Here is a 7,913-nt window from a genome sequence, read left to right as displayed (position 1 = left end):
CTGGGCCAACTGTTAATGAAGAACTATACTGAATGAATACATAGGGCTCTGTTCTAATTGTGGTGGCGGAAAGGTTACTAAGTTCCCACATGTGAGGGCACAAAAGATACTTTGCTAATGTTACAGCTCGGGTGGGACACCAGAAGATGGGAAGGGCTGCCAGACTGCCTATGTTTAAACTAGGTTAAAAAAATAAAATAAAATCGACACTGGCTCACAATTGCCTGTGCCGTCACTACATAAACTTAAGTTACCGGTTCAGAAGACATAATTATTCCGTTGTTGCTAATAGCTTATAATTTTGACCTGTACTTTATTACTTTACAAAATTATAGACTATTCTAGGCTCTGAAGGACACCTTACTTTTAAGTGTTATTGAAATAATTCAGGGGATAACTTACCTATGAGATTTCTTACACTCCTAACATCGATCACTGGTGGTTGAGTGTGTGCAACAGATTCTGGGTTAACTCAGGACAGATCACGAAAAATTGAAAAGTTTATTTAAAGTTGCCAGTCAACATTTTCTTGAAAATAAGATACAGAAAATAGTGAAAGTCAAAACTGCTGCTAAAAAAATAGAACAGTTATTTTAAAAGTTATTCCTCCGAAAAGCAGACATTGTAAACTTGAAAACAATATACTATGATTTCTATCATGCCATATATATGGACACAGGCACCAAAAACTGTAGCCTGTTTGATGAACAGAGTTTTAGAAATTACATGATTTTATAGAAGCTAGAATTTGTGGAGAGTGTATATGTATGCACATGTACATGCGTTATTTCTTAGAAGTGAAAATATTTTTATTCATTTGACTTCAGTTCAATTGTATTTTAAGAATCAGGAATGACAGGGTACAGTTATCTAAGTTTTGAAGGATTATTTGTGCTCCCTCAGGCAACGACCTTCAGTGCCTTTGCCATAGACAGCAACATTCTTTGTTCTGACAAGTAAAAAGCAGCTGTAATGAGAGCTTCCGTGTCTCTGTTTTAGGTAAATCATGAATGTGCCTGGCTATTTATTTTCTTCTTCTTATAGTGTTCAGTGGAAACGAATTACTTTTTAGCCTAATTAAAGTCTATATCATACAACATGCTGATTTAAATTAGGAGACTGTGCCAACAAAATGGATTGGAGTTTTCTTTCCAATGCCAAAATGACTGCAACCACATCTTCTTATTCCCACAGAATGGATAAACATAGTAAGCAACCTTCACTGTGACTGACACTCAGCGGAGTACTTCTGTATTTAATCATTTGATCCCAGTAAAACACACTGACCCAGTAGGAGATTATAAGCTTAACTAGTAAAAAACATTTTTACTTCTCTTTTACACAAATCATTTTGATTTCATCCTTCCTTATAAAAAACATTGTGGCAAGATCACATGACATTCAAAACTTGCTCTTTGATGTTACTGTTCCCACTTCATGATTTGGAGTAGCCATAAAAGCTGAGAGATCAAATTCATTTCAAAGCATCCCTGACATGGAAAATGCCCGTGTGGTATTGTGCATGGTCAAAGGTTTGCTTTTCATGTCAGAACAAAGCTGGTTGTATTTCTGGGTTCCCTTAGACCTCAGTGAAGGCTGTGTAATACTTGCAAGTACTTCTGAAAATATGCAGAGGCAAAATGAAGTTAGCAGAGGAGAGAAAAACAGCCAGTCCAAGGCATTACCCCTGGATGTTTGTCATCAATTAAAGTCCTGTTAAAGGTTAGGCTGAAATTCCCCAGCAGTGGTGTTCCATGTAAAATAAAATATTGCCAGCTGCGGTCAATTATTTGATTTCCCCGTGAAACTTAAGACTCATGTAATCACTGTTAATATGGTAAAAATTGATGAAGTGTGACATGCTATATAATTTACTGATTGCAATAGCCCTTAGGTACCAGCTCAGAGTACATCTACTGATTAGTTTATAGATTGAGAAGGCAGGATTGACCTACATATTTAAATTTTTGCTTTCACAGATGAAAAGACCTGTTATTTAGCCACTTGATGGAAAAGTATCAACTTTTTAATTTTTATGAAAATATATGTGTGAAGAGTTTTTGATAGAATAGAAATGAACAAAACAGGTCTCAAAGCTGTATGTACAATGATTCTAGCTTTAAAAATCCTATAGAACACACACACACACACACACACATACACTTCTGTGAATCCACGTGTTGGTTAAAGAATTGCATTTAGTCATCTGAATATGATACGGGAAAGTCATAGGGAGGAAGTGTATTTAAATGTATTAAAACCAGAATAAAAGGTAAATAAAGTGCCCACCAAAAGAGGGGCCTGAGATCCCACACATTCATTTTCACAACTTGTGCCAAGAAAGTAATTCCCTCGGTGCAGGTCTGAGAAGCATTCCGGGGATGCAAACATCAGAGTTATCACTGGCGAGGCAATTAAGACAAGGCCGTATAATCACTGCTTGGTCTGGAGGCTAAACTCAGGAGCACGCCATAAATCTGCTGCTTTCAGCGTTCTGATCTACAAAGTAGGAATAATGACCTTTTGAGAGGGCCTATTATACAGGCAAGCAAGGAAATGCTTAGAAAGCACAGAACACCCCATTTGGCGATGACTGAAAACTCAATAGTTGTCACCCAGTTTTATCTTCCACAATGTCTATACTTTGTGCTTAAATTTTTTCATTATTGCTATCATCATCATGAGCATCATCATTTGTAATATATGATTCCATGCTATGTAATATTATACATATGTAATGTGTGCATGCCGTGATACATATATGCAAAGGTCAGAGACAACTTGCAGGTAATGGTTCTCTTTTCCAACTATGTGGGTCCCAGATACTGAACCCAAGTCATCATCGCCTTTTGCACAGTGAGCCGTCACTCTTGTCCTACACTTGGTGTTTTTCTAATGTTTCCTGTAATCTGTAAATTTTAATTTTTGAATATAATAGGTAATGAATACTTTAAAAGTGATTTTTGTGAGCACAAATTATCATAGGCCTGAACCAAAGTCTGGAACCCATCTCTGGGTTCTTCTGTTCCTAGAACAAAGAAATGGACCAGGGCCACATGGGAAATGATACACACAGAAGTTTGTTAAGTGAGCACAGCTAGGGATGGGAATGGGTCTGAGAGCTGGATGGCCCTGGACCATGAGAGTTATGGCATCTTTATGCATCGTTTCAGAGTACCTGGCTTCTTTCCCATATGGAGATCACAGGTTCTCCTTGTGTAATGACTCTCCCTTGCATAGCCACTGTGTGGGTGTTTCTTGTCTTTTTCTGTTATTGGTCTCATTTATGGGGTGATGTTGGTGAAAGAAAGATGAAATTTCAAGACCTGTAAGTCATATAAAGTACTCAGAAATTGCTGTTTGTTTGTGAGCCTAGAGGCTGCCTGGGGCTGAGAACAAAGAAAAACAAACCTGGGCACTTGGTCCTGAGGTGGATAAGAAAGTAGACTGGGCAAGCCAGTAGTCAGTGTTCCTCCATGGTCTCCACTTCAGTTCCTGTTTGAGTTCCTGCCCTGAATTCCCTCAGTGCTCCAGCATGACCTGAGAATTATAAGGTAAAATAAAGCCCAAGTTGTTTTTGTCATGGTGTTTTATTAAGCCGTGGAAACCCTAACTACGTCAAATACCACCATTACCTTTTATGCCCTATGTCTTTCTGTGACCCACTTGGACTTTCTGTGATATGCTTAGCCTCTCTGGTTTTGTTCTCACTTCTCTCTTTTTTGTCCTTAAATTTTAAAAATTATCCAAGCAGAGTTGAGGATCTCTGAGAGTTCAGAGCCAGCCTGGTTTACATAGGAAGACCCTGTATCAAAAAAGCACAAAGAAACCAATTAATTAATTAAAAATCATTGTTAGTTTTATGTGTATGAACATTTTGTCTGCAGCTCTGTCTGTGAATGGATTTCATGTTTGGTAACTGCAGAATTAAGAAGAGGACACAAGGTCTCTGGGACTGGAATTACAGACAGTTGTGAGACATCATGTGGGTACAGAGAATTGAACTAGGTTCTTCCAGAAGAGCAGCCAGTCCTCTCAATGGCTGACCCATCTCTCTAGTCCCCTAAATTCTTTCCCCTTCCATTTAGAACAACTTCTTAGGGCAAAACTACCATGTAAATTCTTCCTCATCAGAAGAAAATTACCTTTTAAAAAACCTTATCAAAGATATATTTTTTTATCAGCAACTTTTAATATCTTCTTTTCCTACTTGATGGTTTCATTCTATATTTCTCTTTAAAAACTTTGGAAAACATTTACAAAATAAAATAGTTGTATTCCAATGAAAACCTAAAAAATATTTCATAAACTCGCAAAACATAGACATTGTATCTTAAAACATCTAACAACTATACATGCAGAAGAAAAAACTGTTAATTACAGAAAATATTTCTGTTTTATCTACCCAATAAATTTGCATTGACCGATTGGTTAAGAATTTGAGTTCTACTACAGGAGGCACTTGGGAACTGCCTTTGTTTATTTTAATGGATTTCACGTGTGCCTGCAAGGGAAAGAGAAAGGACCATCAAATTCTGGCATTTTTGTCTAATTTGGGTTATCTGTCTCAGTATTAGTTACTCTGTTGCCATGATAGAACACCATGACCAAGGTAACTTGAAAATAAAAAGCTTATTTTGGAGTACAGTTCCAGAAGGCTAGGAGTTCAATACTTTGGGAAGCATTGAGGTAAGCCATAGGCAAGTTGACAGGAGCAGAACTCTGAGGGCTTACATCTCAAACTACAAGCACAAGGCAGAGAGTGACCTGGAAATGGCACAAGTTTTTAAACCTTTTAAAGTCCACCTCCAGTGACTTACTTCCTCCAACAGGGCCACACCTCCCAAATCTTTCCAAACAGTACCACCAATTGGGGACTGAGTAACCCACTTGGGTTCCAGGAACTCAAGGCTCCCAGGACATATTATGGTTAATCATCCATGGGGCCAGGCTATAGGCTGGAGCAGATGCCATCATGGCCTGCCAGCCAGTTCCCTAGAGCAACAGGATTCCCATAGAACACTTGTAGAGACAGAGCTGAAACAATGGGTCCATCAGGTAGCATGCTGACTCTGATCTTCCGTTTTCATTTCTTTCCTTTGCCCTGTGATCATTACTATCTCTATAATTGGCATATCGGGACTAGAAGCCCAGGTAGACTGGGCTGCCAGAGCCAAGACTATTTGTTTTAAAATTCAGGTTACACAATGACCGCACTGGCTAACTTAACTGTTTTAATTTCTGTGACTACTCACCTGTGACTGTACCTATTTGGTATCATGTAAACAAGATAAAAGCATAGGCCTATATAGACTAGCAAGATACATTTAAAAAGCACAAATTTTGTAGTTTTTATTTAGCCTCACCATTTTAAGTTAAACCTTTGGTCTGATAATCCCCCCCCCCCCAGTGTTTAATAATCCTTAACCCAAAATCTGTACCTGAAAGACATAATTGAGAAATATTTTAATTTATTCTTTGACAAATTCATAGACATACAATGTGTCATTTTTAGATTTACTAATGTGTATGTGTATATGTGTAAGAGTGTGAGTGTGAGTGTGTGTGTGTGTGTGTGTGTGTGTGTGTGTAAAGATCTGGATCTAGATTTTCATGCCACTAAGTTTGGATGCTAGGAACCAAACTTCAGTCCTTTGGAATATCATCAAACGTTCTTAACCACTAAGCCATCTTTGCATCCCCAATACACTGTATCTTGATCATATCCACTTTTTTATTTTTATTTTAATTTTATGTATATGAGTATACTGTCACTGTCTTCAGACACACCAGAAGAGAAAGTTGGACCCATTAGAGATGGTTGTGAGCCACCATGTGGTTGCTAGGAATTAAACTCTGGAAGAGCAGCGAGTGCTCTTAACTGCTGAGCTGAGCCATCTCTCCAGCCCAATCATATTCACTTTTAACACGGACTTCCTTTGGATTTCCCCAGACATGTGCCCCTCTGGAGCACTGTCATAACCTTCTCAGTGTTCTCTCTCTCTCTCTCTCTCTCTCTCTCTCTCAGTTTCTCCTGCTGCAGACCCTCTGGGCCCCTTTGTCTGCGTGGAACGGGTCTCTAGTCGAGGGTGGGCAAAGCGTCGGATGAATGACAGACAGATGCACACAGGAGAGGTTGTGTAGAATCTGAGCATCAAATCTGTGTCAAATGGAGCATCAAACTTTTTATACAGAAGACAATAAGGAAGTTGGGTGACATACTCGCAAGGTACAAAGAGGTTACTGGATTCTTACATAAAACAGAGGAATGCAAACACAGAAGGTCTAACGGGAACCACCTGGGATAGAATTCATTGTTAACAACTGGGATCAACAAGGGCTCCACCTAAGATTCACTTAATCTTAGAAGCCAGGGTCAAGGGCTTCGTGCCCTTGCCATAGTTCCTATTTTAGTCTATTGTATAGTCCACCTTCCCCTTAGGTCACTGTAAATACGTGTGTATGGGTGTAACTCAGCTATAGTTCTAAGTATCTATTCTGGTTTCTCCTTCGGTCTGAAACTTCCTTCTTCCTTGGTGATGGTAAATTCCTGTGTAGGGGAGTGACTTAGCTATTATTCAAAATGATAGTGTAGTACCAGAGGCTATTTTGAATGTCACTGAATAGCAACATTCTTACTGAATTTCAAGCCCATGGTCTTGCTCAAGGACATTCTAGGACTGTTGGAACACTGGCGAAGGCTTTAGCTATGTCAGAATTCAATATTAAAAGGCACTTATAATAGGATAATACTGAAAGAGAGCACGTGGATCCATACACTAGACTAACTCAAGAATGGAAAATTAATGTATGGGTTAGAGAGAACGCCAGACACCAGGAGTGAGTTTCCATGAAACTCTTTTGCCTCGTGAGTAGCTTCCAAGACTCAGCCTGTCAAGCTGACTCGACCGGAGAGCGTGGCATTCTCCCCTCTCTCTTCCCATGGAGTCCAAATCTCCAAATGCCAAATTTAAAAGCTAACTTAGGATGTCTGAGATCCCACCACCTCCCACTGTATGTACATAAGCAACCTACCAGCAAACACATCCCTAAAGAAAAATACCTCCTCCAGCAGCCATCAATTGCCAATAGCTGGTCAGATAGGGGCAGAGCCTCATGAGATTCTACCCCCATCCATGCTGTAATTATTGAAGGTCTTGAGCTTATGTGCTACAGCTGTAGTGAGTTCCGGAGTGTGGCAGCGGTGTCACGCCTAGAAGACAGCTTTTCACCACACCCTGACTCTTCCTGCTCTCATGTTTCTTCCTGCCTTTTCTTCCATGATGTCCCGGAGCCTTGAGTGGGTTGACCAGAACTCCCTCCCCTTACATACAGATAGGTTGACCAGAACTCCCTCCCCTTACATACAGATAGGTTGACCAGAACTCCCTCCCCTTACATATAGATAGGTTGACCAGAATTCTGAATGCTACTGCTTGTTGAGATTGTACCCCTGCAATTTCATTGTGAAAAGGAAATTTAACAGAAACTTTGCAAACTCCCCTTCCACCTATATACACTATTTTACATAGATCACAAACTTCATAACAATCTTACATTTTATACTCAGGTGCGAATAATGCCTGCCCCATCTAATTAAGTTACATAATCAAAAAATAAATATTTTAAAAATCTTAAATTTACATTTTATATTAAAATATGGAAACCAAATTCACAGTAGTTCATCTGTGAATTTCTGTGATTTTTTTTTAAGGTACATTATTTAGTAGTATTTTGATTAACAAAGTATTTTGTGTCCTTTTATTTTTATTACCTTGACTATAAAAATTGAAATAAAATTTTAATTTTGCTCTAAAATCTGTTTTTGAAGGAAATTCTTATAAAATTGATGTAGACAATCTTAAAATTTGTAGCTTAATAAAACTTTTATGATTCTGTAAATGTGATTTCTA

The 7,913-nt window shown here is 38.7% G+C and overlaps 1 long non-coding RNA gene across 1 annotated transcript; it reads right to left on the bottom strand.

The window, feature by feature from the left end:
- Nucleotides 1-485: 485 nt before the first annotated feature.
- Gm13752 (predicted gene 13752) lies at nt 486-7,338 on the bottom strand. Its single transcript, NR_040370.1, has 4 exons — nt 7,036-7,338; nt 3,636-3,805; nt 3,412-3,540; nt 486-2,499 (listed from the first exon to the last, which is right to left on the bottom strand). It is a non-coding gene; the product is annotated as a predicted gene 13752 (long non-coding RNA).
- Nucleotides 7,339-7,913: the final 575 nt, after the last annotated feature.

This window comes from Mus musculus, chromosome 2 (genome assembly GCF_000001635.26).
Source record: "Mus musculus strain C57BL/6J chromosome 2, GRCm38.p6 C57BL/6J".
In the NCBI taxonomy this organism is placed as follows: domain Eukaryota; kingdom Metazoa; phylum Chordata; class Mammalia; order Rodentia; family Muridae; genus Mus; species Mus musculus.
Note: the sequence above shows the minus strand (reverse complement) of the source record. Positions and strands in the feature narration are given on the sequence as shown.